Genomic DNA, 12,454 nt, shown 5'->3' on the forward strand with positions numbered 1-12,454 from the left:
CAGAGTCTACGCCCAGAACCTTAACTCTGCCAGTCGAGTACTTACCTAAAATCCAATAACTCACTTTTCTTCCATAGCTAACATTGACTGGTTTCACTTGGAAATTCTTCTAAGTGTGGAGTTTTGGAACTTTAAAATATTCATCTAAAATCAGCCGAACTACGAGTTCCAATTTACTCACCTGTTATCAGGAGAGACCTCAGTGCTGCATCTTTAAGCCCAGTACTGACCCTGAAAAGTAATTCTAACCGTACTTACCAGTAACTTGAATTCCCTTCCATAGGATAGCATTGCCTACTTTTTGCTGAAAGTTTCTAGTGTCGAGTTTTGAAACTTACAAATATCCTCTAAAAATCATGCCAACGATAAAAACGTAGTTACTTGTCTGTTTTAGATAGAGATCCCAGTGCGGAACCTAGGAGTCCAGCACTGGATTACAAAATTAACGTGAACCTACTTTACCTGCAAATTGAATTTCCTTCTATAGGATAACATTGGTAATTTCAACTGAAAAAGTTTTTAAGTGTCAACTTTTAAAATACCATAATATTCCTTAAAAACCACTACTGTAACCAAAACACTTTTACTTAACTGTTTACAGCTCATGTCCCGGGACTGAATCTGGGGTAAAGTCCTGTGGTTAGAAAAGTAATCTACAAAGTAACTAATTGCATTTAACTAGAAATTCCCATTGAGCTCAATAATGCATTGTTTGAAATTGTGTTGCCTATTGCAACAAACTGTAACTATTGCATTCAAAAAGTCTATTTGAAAAGTATTTAACTAAAGTAACTCATCCTGAGAGAGTTTATTTTGATACCTTGTTGGTTCTAAAATAAAACCACTATATCTTTTGATACAAAACAATTTGCCTAGAGTTCAGTTCTTGAGTGTGTGAGACCATTTGCTGACTGAGTGTACAACAAATGCTTTACACTGTCCTCTGATACTGCCTTACTGCTCGATCAAGCTACCACTTTAGAGAGTAAGGTTATATCTAACTTTAGCCTCTGCCAAACCTCTGGGGACTCAATAAACACTGTACCTTACTTTGGTCCAGTATATATAGAGCCACTTTCTTACATGTTAAACCACGACAAACAGCTGCCCTCATCCTCCTCAACCTTTCAGCAGTCTAAAGCACTGTATCCCACCACACACTGATCAACAGTCTCCACCAGATCGGAATCCAAGGAACAGCTCTTAAGTGGATAGCATCCTACCTCACAGGAAGGATACAGAAAATTATCCACCATGCTCCCTAAGAACATCACCTGCGGTGTACCTCAAGGCTAATCCCAACCCTCTCCAACCTATACATGACACCCCTGGGCAACATCGTCTGGAGCCTCAGACTCCGCATCCTGTCCTACTCCAACACTCAACCCCTCCGCTCCCTGACAAACGACCTACCCACCATCAAAGACCAGTTCCAAAGATGCATGAAGGACATGGCCATCTGGATGAGCAACAATTGTCTCAAACTCAACACAAACAAGACAGAAGTACTCCTCTTCGGGAAAGGCAAAGACATCCTTTGGAACCATAAATGGTGGCCACCTGACCTGGGCTCTACCCGCAAACCTAAACACCCTCGACATCCAGATATTCATGAAGAAGCAGGCCAGCGCTGTCTCCTCCACTTGGTTCCTCACCCTCCGAATTCTCAGAAAAGACTTCAGATGGCTCCCATCCAACATGAGGCGAACTGTTGCACAGGCTCTCATCACCAGTAAACTAGACTAAGCCAACTTCCTCTCTGTAGGAATCACCGCCCAACGCATAAGGAGAGTCCAGGCCATCCAGAAAACAGCAGACAGACTCTTCCTCAACCTCCCAGACAGATTCATATTACCCCCTTACCGTAGGAAACTCAATTTGCTACCAGTTGCAAATAGATGCCATTCCATGCTGCTCACCCATACTTACAAGGCACTACACAACGAAGGACCAGCGTACGAGTGAATTTCCACCAACCTACCAGTAAACTCTGTTCCGGATTCTTCTCCCATGCAGCTACCCAACGCATATGCGTTGTCTGAGAACTGGAACACCCTCCCCTTGCACCTCAGAGCCTCACCATCGCTCCACCAGTTGAGGAAGGATCTCAAGACTTCTATGTTCAACCAATAGGCTTATGCAGCATGATTCATCAGCATGAACCCCGCACCGCTTCGAGACCCTTGCGGGGAAAGCAGATGTGCTTTACAAATCCTGACTGACTGTTACGAAGGCAAGGATGGCTAAAGGCCACTTCTTCCAGGCCAGTAGTGCAACGTAAGATTCTAGATTTCCCATACAATAGTGTTGCTCTTTTTGGAAAACCTGTCTAATGCATTACAGTCAATAAAATCAAATGCTGATACTGTAAGATCTTTCGGTATGTTGCAAAAGATAAGGTTGCCTTTTCGTGGATCCGGGGAAAGAGGTTAATTTTCTTATAGGGGAAGTTATCAGCTGTACAGATATCAAATGTACTAACCTACCCAACAAAAATTTCGACCACAATAACCACAGACAGCCACCATTGGCAGTTTATACAAAACAATCTCAGACAAAATCAAGCCCTTCAGGTAAATACTCAAGAAGACAGTGATGGGAATAAGGTGCCTGTTGCTCAACAGTTTCCCTGATCATTGCTCGGAAGATAAATATCACATTACCTCCCATACTGACAGTTTTTAACAGATTACTGTGTTTTAGACCTGATTATCTACAGTCCTACATTAAAGTTTATCCAAAAAAGCCTCCCAAAAACATCCCAGAAATATCTACATCTCGAAGTTGAAAATCCTTACCATACTCAGTAAAGGAGCTACAGAAAGCTTCCCTGGAAACCAAGGGGGTTCTATTCCAGTTTCTTCTTGACAAGAAACAAGTCAGGGGAATGGAGCCCCATTCTGTATTTAAGTTATCTAAACAAATATATAAGGAAGCAAATGGTTCACATGGTGATGATGATTCAAGGTCTCCTTCAACTTCAAAATCCGACTATTTTACCTCATTAGATCTACAGGATTCGTACTTTCATATCCCATTGACCCAAACCATCTAACGTTTTTGCAATTTGTTGTAGCCGCAGCCATTATCAGTTCAAAATTCTTCCATTCGGTGTTAAACCAGCCCCACATGCTTTCTCAAAATGTCTTGCTCCAGTAGCTGCATTCTTAAGGCAGAAAGGTTATCAAGTCTTCCCATATCTGGACGATTAGTTGGTAAAAGCACATTCTCACCAGGCCACCCAGAAATCAACCAGGCCATGCCTGAAATGTTTTTTTTTTTTTTAAATGAGGCCTTGCTCTAAACCTACAGTAATCAGTTCTTCAACGTTTTAGAAATATGACGTTCCTGGCTGCTACCCTGTATACTGTAAAGGACAAGGCCTGCCCTACAAAAGACAACAAACCAAGTTAATATCTTTGGCAAGCATGCTGCAAAGAAAAGTTTGTTTGCCTCTTCAAATCCCTATTAGGAAGGATGGCTTTGTGCATTCCTCTTGTACTCTTTTGCGCCTTTAAACGTGACCTTTTCGGGAGGAGCTTAACAAGCAAGGGATCCAAATTGTAGGATCTTTTTAAGGATTTAATTCGTATCACTCCAAAGATGAGAACATCTCTTCAATTGTGGCGAAGGACATATCTTTTTTTCGGATGTGACATCCAAACTTCAGGCCCGTATTTTGTAATTACAGCATATTCACCCCTAGAATGTTGGGGATCTTATCTCCAAGATCTAGGTTAGTGCCAAATGGGATTCACTTCAACGAAGTCAAAATATCCATCTCCTGAAGCTCAAAGCTGTAGCTTTGGGTTTACGCACTTTCCAGCCAAGTCTAAAAGGATCAGCGGAACCTATATGTACAGACTGTACCACAGCTATGTATTACCGTAACAAATTCTGAGAAAGGACAAGAATATGGGAATGGTCAATATAATGTCAAGTAACTCTAAAAGGCAAACATGTACTTGGAAGATGCAATGTACTGAGCGACATATTAAACAGGATGAGGAACGCCTGCCACGAATGGTAAATCAACAAAGCGATGCAGAAACCGCATTTTTGCATGCTGGGGTAAACCAAACCTAGACCTTTTTTGTGACACTCCAAAAGTGAAAATGCCGGTTCTACGCATGCTCCAAAAGGGCCAAGCCGATGCTGGTTCACCGAGCTACTTCTCCTGTCCGAGAATAAACACATTCAACTACGCCTGCTTACTCCTCTAATAACAATGAATCAAGGGCAAATACTTCACCCAGATCTGAAATCTTTACACTTGTCAGCTTGGCTTCTGAACACAATGAATTCGCACATTTAAACATTCCAATTTTAGCTAGAGCTGATAGCACAAACAAAGCTTGTGGTTTTAAATGGAACCTTTTTTGTCTATGGTGTAAGAAATCGAAAATGTATCCCAGTACATCCACCGTAGAGGAGAACCTACTTTACTTGTTACATTTAGCACAAACCGGTCTCAAGCATGTCTATCGGAGTGCATTTAGCAGCCATATCCCATTACAGAAGATATTGTGCGTTACAATGTCTATGGTCGAACCAGCTTATCAAAGAGTTTCTCAAGGGACTCTTTAGAGTTTATCCTCCAGTAGGACCTATCCCTCCTCTTTTACATTTGAACACAGTGCTTTCACAATTAATGAAAAGCCTATTTGAGCCCATTCACATAGCAGAAATAAATTCTTGTAATTGAAATTGGCATTCTCATGAGGACTTAACAGCAAGGAGAGTAAACTAAATACAAACTTGCACCATTCAAGAGCCCAAGTGATCGAGTAATACTAGAACAAATCCAAACTTCATTCCGAAAGTGCCAAAGGACTTTCATTTAAATGAACAAATTATTCTGAGGAATTTCTTCCCAAATCCAAAGGATGTAGCAGAAAAGACTTTACATTCTCTAGATGTTGAGAGGTGCTTGAAATTGTACCTAGACAGAACAAAGCAGTTGCATACATCAGATCAGCTACTAGTGGTTTATGAAGTTCACAGGAAATGTTCGACTTTCTAAACAAGGTATATCATGATTCACAATAGATCTCCTTAGCCGTATAGTTCTATCATCAGCAAGCAGGAAGACAGTTGCAGAGTAAATAAAAAATTAGCGCATTCCATGAGAAGTGTATCTACGTTTACAGCTCAGTTTGCTGGTTTCTATAGAGGGTATCTTCAGAGCAGCAATGTGGCGAAATACACACTTTAATGCAGCCCTACTGCCTAGATTAGATGCTGCAGTGGGGACAAGCGATATTACGCAGTCTATACCAGTGAAGGTGATTTCAGTGTAAATTCTCTCCCACCATCCACTATGACTTTATTCTTGATCATGACTGTATACAATGTATATGTGTGTCTTGTAAACCGATGATTAGCACTCACCATCTTTTTAATTAAATAAACATGAGTTGCATACAATTTATATTACATAATGCAGACTCCATCCCAATATGTTTTTGTAAAAAAATAAATTTTTATTCAGTCGTATATTTTTCTACAAAACGTTTTTTAAACATTTTTTTTATTAGTTTCAAGTTACATACAATAGCATCATCAACATTTATCCACATTGAAAACCATTCGTGTTCGTTGTTGCATCATTTACATCCAAGATAAGCAGTATGGCGTGTCAAGGTCAGTACACCATCATCGTACTTGCCACATTTCTTTTAGGGTACCAATTCTATCTATTTCTATAGCCAGGTATCGCCTTACATCAGCTCTTCTCTTTCAATTACATTGCTCCACCTTCTATCCTATGTATCATGTTTGGCCAAGCCCAATCAGCATGTATCAATCAGTGCATCCTAGTCTCATATTTATAACCCATTCATCGTTGTTGGTATATAATAGCAAATCATCGGCATAAAAAGCCAGTTACTGCTATACTGGTGGGAGCTAAAGGGGGTGATCTATTCATCTAATCTTAATGCTTGGGCATGGGGCTCTATATATAGGTTGAACAGTAAGGGTGGGATGGGGCAACCCTGCCTTGTTCCCCTATATATATTAAAACTTGTTAGCATACCGTTTAGCAGAATTACTGCGGAGGCCCCCTGATAACAGCTAGTCAGGGTCTGAATAAAAATAGTCCCAAAGCCCCTTACGGTAAGAACCTCCCAGAGGTATACTTCGCATACTCTGTCGAAAGCCTTGGCTGCATCAAATGCCACTACAGCCAAGGGTTTCGACCGAGCCACCGCCAGATCTATATTACCAATTAATTGGAGCGTCTGCTCTTGAACATACCTCCTTGGGATAAAGCCCTTTTGATCCGCGTTGATCAGCTGCGGGGCTAACTTAACCAATCTCCCTGCAAGAACACTCCTAAAGATCTTATCGGTGTTCAGCAGGGAGATTGGTCTATAAAGTGCCGCATTAAGGGGGTCTTTACCTGGCTTCAAAATAAGTACACGGTTGCCTCCTTCCGGGTCTTAGGAATTTTACCCTCCGGACTGTAGATAAAATTAAAAAGTTCGCACAGTCTCGGAACTAACTTATCGTGCAGGAGTTTATATACCTCGCTGGGAAGCGCATCCATTCCTGGAGCTTTATTCTTCTTACTTTTATATAGATCTAGTCTAATCACGCTCTCAGTAATAGGAGCATCAAGACTGCCTCGACTGCCTTCTGTTATTTCAGGTAGAACTTTATTCCGCAACCATTTTTGAAGTTTTCATGTGATTGGTGTGGTCTCTTTATTTAACTCAGCAAATAGAGAAAGAAGGCGAGATTGCATATCCTCCAATCTACATAAAGTAGCCCCACTCATCAACTATTAGTTTGTTAACATTGTTTTTAGCACAATCAACTTTTGCCTTCCAGGCCAAGAGGGTGCCAGCCTTTTCACCATACTCGTAATTTTGAATATTTTGAGACGCCCACTGTCCAAGTCACTAAGAACTTGTCAGACTTCCCGAATTTTCCTGGGTACATCTTGTCCTCTCATCCTTTAACTTGAGATATTTTTCTTCTAGGTTATGCAGTTCTTGTGCCTCCTCCCTATTTTTGGAACAGATCAGACTGTGAAACTGACATCTCCGATGAGTTTTAGTATTAAATCTTTTTATTGACAAAGAAGCGCATACACAGACAGTACAACTTCCCATAAATCTAAAGACATTCAATGCATGAGGAATTGGCATGGGAAAGCATTGACAAAAACATGTGTAGAGCCTAGTAGACATGTGTGGCCCTCTTCCAAACTGGCAGCTCTGTATAAGCGAACAATGTCCAAAAGAAACAACAAGAACCATCCCCCCCACCCCCGCCTACCCTTCCACCTCCCAGGTCCAATACCCCTCCATGTCAACGCAACCATCCGCTTCAAAGTGCCTCAACATTCGTCCATTGCCAAGCGCAGCAACCATAGATACCGGGGACATGTCAGTTCCCTAAATTCTGTAGCCAACATGGACAAAAATGGCTGCCGCAATTCCGCATACGTGGCACCATCCCCCGCCTTAATTAAGGACAACTTTTCCATACCCAGAACTGACCAAAGGCGATGTAACCAACCAAAAATCCAACAAATTCGATATTGCCGATCCCAACGCAATGGCAATTAATCTGCCCCTACGTGATCTCAATGGATAGGTGATAGGATTAGGCAAGCCCTGCAAAACATAGGCGGGGAATCTTGGGATTTCCTTCTCAAAGTGTGAGCCACCTCATCAAGGACCATCTTCCAATACCCCTGAAGCTGCACACAATCCCACAGTATATGGACCAACGTGCCCCTCTCCCCACACCCCCGCCAACAGGATACCTCTCTTGCATGATCCATCTTGTGTAACATCTCAGGAGTGTAATACCAGTACGACACAAGCTTAGTGAAAGTATCTGTCAGCCCCATGTGGTAGGCGGAGTGTCTCGCTCGATAGTAATGCCCTCCCATTCCTTATCGCTCAATCCCCGCCCCAACTCTCTCTCTCCCCCCCCCCCCCCCCCTCCAGCGGGCCCTCCCGGAGTTATAAACACGCGAGTACCGATCTAAGAGCATGCGATACAAATCCGATATGAGCTGTTTGTCCGCTGTCCGAGTGATCAGCCAATACTCATAAGGTCTGAGTCTCAGATCTGCCCCCTCCCTGACCTGGCCATTGAGCGCCCAGTGACGCACCTGAAGGTATCTAAGCCGTTCCGATTCCGGCAGGCCATACTCCTGTCTAAAAAATCTCAAAAGGAACTATCCCCTCCCCTGCATACATGTGGAACAGAAATCTACTCCCGCTGGGCGCCACCTAGCAAAAGCCTGAATGTCCCGCCCGGGCCTGAAATCAGGGTTATCCAGCAGCGGCGTAAGAGGAGACGGGAAGGTCGTCAAGTCATGTTTCGTACTGGTCTGATCCCACACTTCCAACGGAACCCTCGTGATATACGAGGCGTAAAAGTTGGGGGGTCGTGCTGCTTACGGAGGAAGGGGACCTCCTGCAACGGGTTGCCCGCAGCCGCCTGATCCTGAAAGAGCCAGTGTTTTTAAAACTCCCACTTGCTCCACTCCACAAGGGTCCGCAATTGGGCCGCCTGATAATATAGCATCAAGTCTGGCAGGCCCAAAGCTCCCTTCTCTGGGGTAACATTGCCAACCGAAGCTTCATTCTAGGCCGCTTACCGTTCCAGATGAACTGAGCGAGCTCAGACTGGGTCTGGTGGGCCCAGCCAACTGGGGGGGACGGAGCGGTATGGCGCGAAATAAATACAGGATTTGCGGAAGAATGGCCATTTTTATGGCAGCCACTCTGCCCAACCATGAGAGTGGAAGGTGTCTCAATCTCCCCAGTTCCTGACGGACTGTCTGGCGAAGCTTGGTGTAATTGATACGCACCGTATCCTGCAGCGTAGCCACTAACTGAATCCCCAGGTATGGGACGGCCTCCGACATCCAGCGGAAGGGGAAGTGCTCCTGCAGGTAGGCCCGGGTATGCCCCTCTAGCGAGAGATCCAGCGCCACTGACTTCGTCATGTTAACTTTAAAGCCCGCCGCACCAGCAAACGTGTCCAAGATATCAACACAGGCCGGCAAAGAATCACTAGGGGAGGCTGATTGTATGCATATATGCGCCAAACTTAATCCCCTTTACTCTCGGATCTGCTCTCATTGCCTGCGCAAACGGCTCCATATAAAGCGCGAAGAGCAGGGGCGACAGCGGGCACCCCTGCCGCGTCCCCGTTCAATGGGAAAACGGGGCGAGGAGCACCCGTTAACTCGCACTGTCGCCGTAGGGAAGGTGTAACAATTAAAGACCCAGGTTCGGAACTTTACCCCCAGCCCCGCCTTCACTAAAACCTGTTCCAGGTATGGCCAATGGACCCGAGCGAACGCTTTTTCCGCGTCGATCGCGAGCATCATGTATTCACCAGACGTCCGCATGGCCTTTTCTATCCGGTGCAATGCCCTCTTGGTATTATCAGCGGTTTGTCGCTCCCAAATGAACCCTGCCTGATCCGGCTCAATCAACCCTTGCATAAGCGATGCCAGCCGTGCTGCCAAAATGCTTGTATAGATTTTTAGATCGACATTAAGGAGGGATATGGGGCAATAGGCTTCGCACTGTGCGCGATCCTTCCCTGCTTTAGGGATAACCGATATGGTAGCATCCAATAGATCCCTCAGGATCGCGCCTGGATCTGCAAACGAGTTGAAGAGGGCGTCAGTAATGGGGCAACTTGTGGGCAGAATGTTTTATAAAAAAAATTGCCGTAAAGCCGTCCGGCCCCGGAGCTTTGGCCAATTTGAGGTGCGAGATCGCCAAGATTACCTCCTCTGGCCGAATCTTGCTGTCCAGGAGATCTGCTTGGTCTTTTGACAAGGCTGGAAGAGGAATAGACCCCCCAGTCTAGTACATATGTCTCACTCTCAGGGCCGCGAATTCCGCCCGATCCTGATCCAACGCGGCAAGCTGCTGTCGCACCAGGCGTAGCTGCTTCCACACCCTGGGAGCGCCCGTCCTTTGGTGCATATGCCCTAGTTCCTGCCTCTTTAATGTAAGCTCCTCTCTTACGCGCCCTCTATTTTCCGCAGCCAAGACCGCGATGAATTCGCCTCGCAATACTGCCTTAAGTGCCACCCAGTGTGTCGCTAAGGAGGTGTCTGAAGTGTGATTATGTGATAAGTAGTCCGTGATGGCCCTTTGATTTTCTCTACAACATCCTTGCGGTGTAACAGCGTGTCACGCAATTTCCAAGAATGCGCAACGCGGGTCACAGGCGGGAAGGAGAGCACCACGGAAAGCGGTTCGTGATCCGAAAGCGCAGCGACGCCTCTCTACCCCTACCCCTACGCCTGAAGGGATGTAGAAGACAGAGTAGTCCAGCCGCGCATAGGTTTTATGGGCATTGGAATAATATGAATATTCCCTGACTCCCGGGTGAAAGCTGCGCCAGAGATCAACCATTCCCAGTTCATCCAGCCTGGCCAACCCTCCCTCAGATAGAGTTCCTGCCTGTGAGGAGCGCTGCCCCTATCTATCCAGGAGGTTATCAAATACTAAGTTGAGGTCCCCGCCCACTAAGACATGTCTGTCGGGCGTCGCAGCCGCCTCGCTAAGCGCTTGATGGAAGAACTTTTCCTGACCCTCATTAGGCGCATAAACTGAACAGACTGTAAAAGTGGCTTCCCCCAAGGAAAATCTATAGGAAAGCAACCTGCCCGTATCTACGCTCCCTTCTGCAAAATCTTCCCCCTGAAATGCTGGGCCACTAATATCGCAACCCCTGCTGTTTTAGTGGAAGTCGAGGAAAAAAATTGGGATGGAAAGCAGCGCGACTTCAACCTATGACAGTCCTTTGACAATAAAAGTATCTCCTGGAGAAGACAAATATCAGCCTTTGAGTGGTCCAAAAACGAGAGGACTCCCCTCCGCTTCACGGGATTGTTAAGTCCCCGTACATTCAAAGTGAGGATACGTAATTCAGTAGCAGGCATGACATACGTCTGACCCTACACGCTCAGTATCCCAAAATCACGCCGCGCCTGTGACATACCCAACCCCAAGGCTCTGACCGCTCTGCCAGAAGCATACCCAGCTGCGCCTCCTGCAGATCAATAGAAACTCCGCTCCACCACTCACTCACTCTGAGGCACTCATGGACCTGTAACACCCCCCCCCTCTCTCCTCCCCAACAGTTCTACCCCTGCCAAATTCCAATAAAGAAAAAGGAACATCCCCCGCAACATTTAAACAATACACATTGTCCATCATCCTGAGGTGATTGGTAAAATATAACAACGGGGTACACTAGTCGTTGCCGGGAAGCCCTCCCTCCCGCCGACAGTGTAGGCCACAGCAAACATAGAGGCACGGCCATGAGTTGAATCAGCTCAGAGTTCAGCCGGGGCGGGGCCCCTCCGGGCCAGAGGAGACAGCCTCCACTGCTGCCCGCTGGCCATCTCTGATCTCAGCCGCTGGGGGGTTTCCGGGCATGGCGCCTCTGACTCTATCGAGGTCTGCCATCATCAGGCTCTGCTGTAGGCCCCTCCGTCTCATCCACCTCAGCTGGCGGTTCCAGGCCCAACAATTGGCATGCCTCTTTTAAGGATCGGAGTTGGTGGAGCTTATCTTTTTTTAAAGATCAAGCGGAAGGGGTGACCCCAACTGTAGGACATATTATGCTGCTGAAGAAAGGTTGTGACTGGTCTGAAGAACCTACGTTTCTGCAGGGTGAGGGCGGACAGATCCTGAAACAGTACTGGAGCTTGCCCTCTGAAGGACAAAGGGTGCTTCTGTCTCGCTTTCTGCAAAATCTCCTCCTTGGTGCGGAAGTCCTGCACACACGCCAGGATGTCCGGAGGGGGAGCCGTGGGAGAACGCGAGGGACCCACTCTGAACGCGGTCTAACTGAATCTCTGACTCCGCCGGTTGGCCTAAGATGTGGTTGAACAAAGCTCCGGTGAACCCGAATAAGTCCCTGGTGTCCTCGGACATTGTTACACCCCGGATGCGGACGTTATGGGGACGGGGCGGTTTTCCAGGTCTTCCACATGTTTCTGTAGGTCCACCTGCTGGTCATGAATCCGAACTATCTCCTGGCGCAACGCCTCCATTTCGGAGACTCGAGTGTCACTCTTGGTCTCCAAATCTGCTACCCGCTCCCCTATACCGTCGACATCCCTGCGCACCTCTTTGATCTCTTCGGCGAACTCCTTCTGCAACGAGAGAATGTCTTCCCGCAGAGAGGTAAATACCGATTCAAGAAATGCTTTAGTGATCGGCTCCGTGCCCTCTCCCTGCTCCGTCGACGTGTGGGATGTACTCACCGCCATTTCCTTAGATTGCTGATTTGCCTGAGCCTTAGCGAAGAGGTACTTAACAGTCTTGTCCTTCCGAACCCTCGTGGTGGACATCTCTGTTCCCGGGCAGAACAGGGCGCAACAGGCAGGTCCGTCCCAGCTCAGGCCCATTCACCACTCTGGGCCGCCTCCTCCACACGGCCAACCGCCACT

At 46.3% G+C, this 12,454-nt stretch overlaps 1 protein-coding gene across 4 annotated transcripts in view; it reads left to right on the forward strand.

The window, feature by feature from the left end:
* Window positions 1–12,454, forward strand: part of FAM168B (family with sequence similarity 168 member B) — a 198,212-nt gene that overhangs the window by 86,615 nt on the left and 99,143 nt on the right. The window lies entirely within an intron of this gene.

This window comes from Lissotriton helveticus, chromosome 11 (assembly GCF_964261635.1).
Source record: "Lissotriton helveticus chromosome 11, aLisHel1.1, whole genome shotgun sequence".
Taxonomy (NCBI): domain Eukaryota; kingdom Metazoa; phylum Chordata; class Amphibia; order Caudata; family Salamandridae; genus Lissotriton; species Lissotriton helveticus.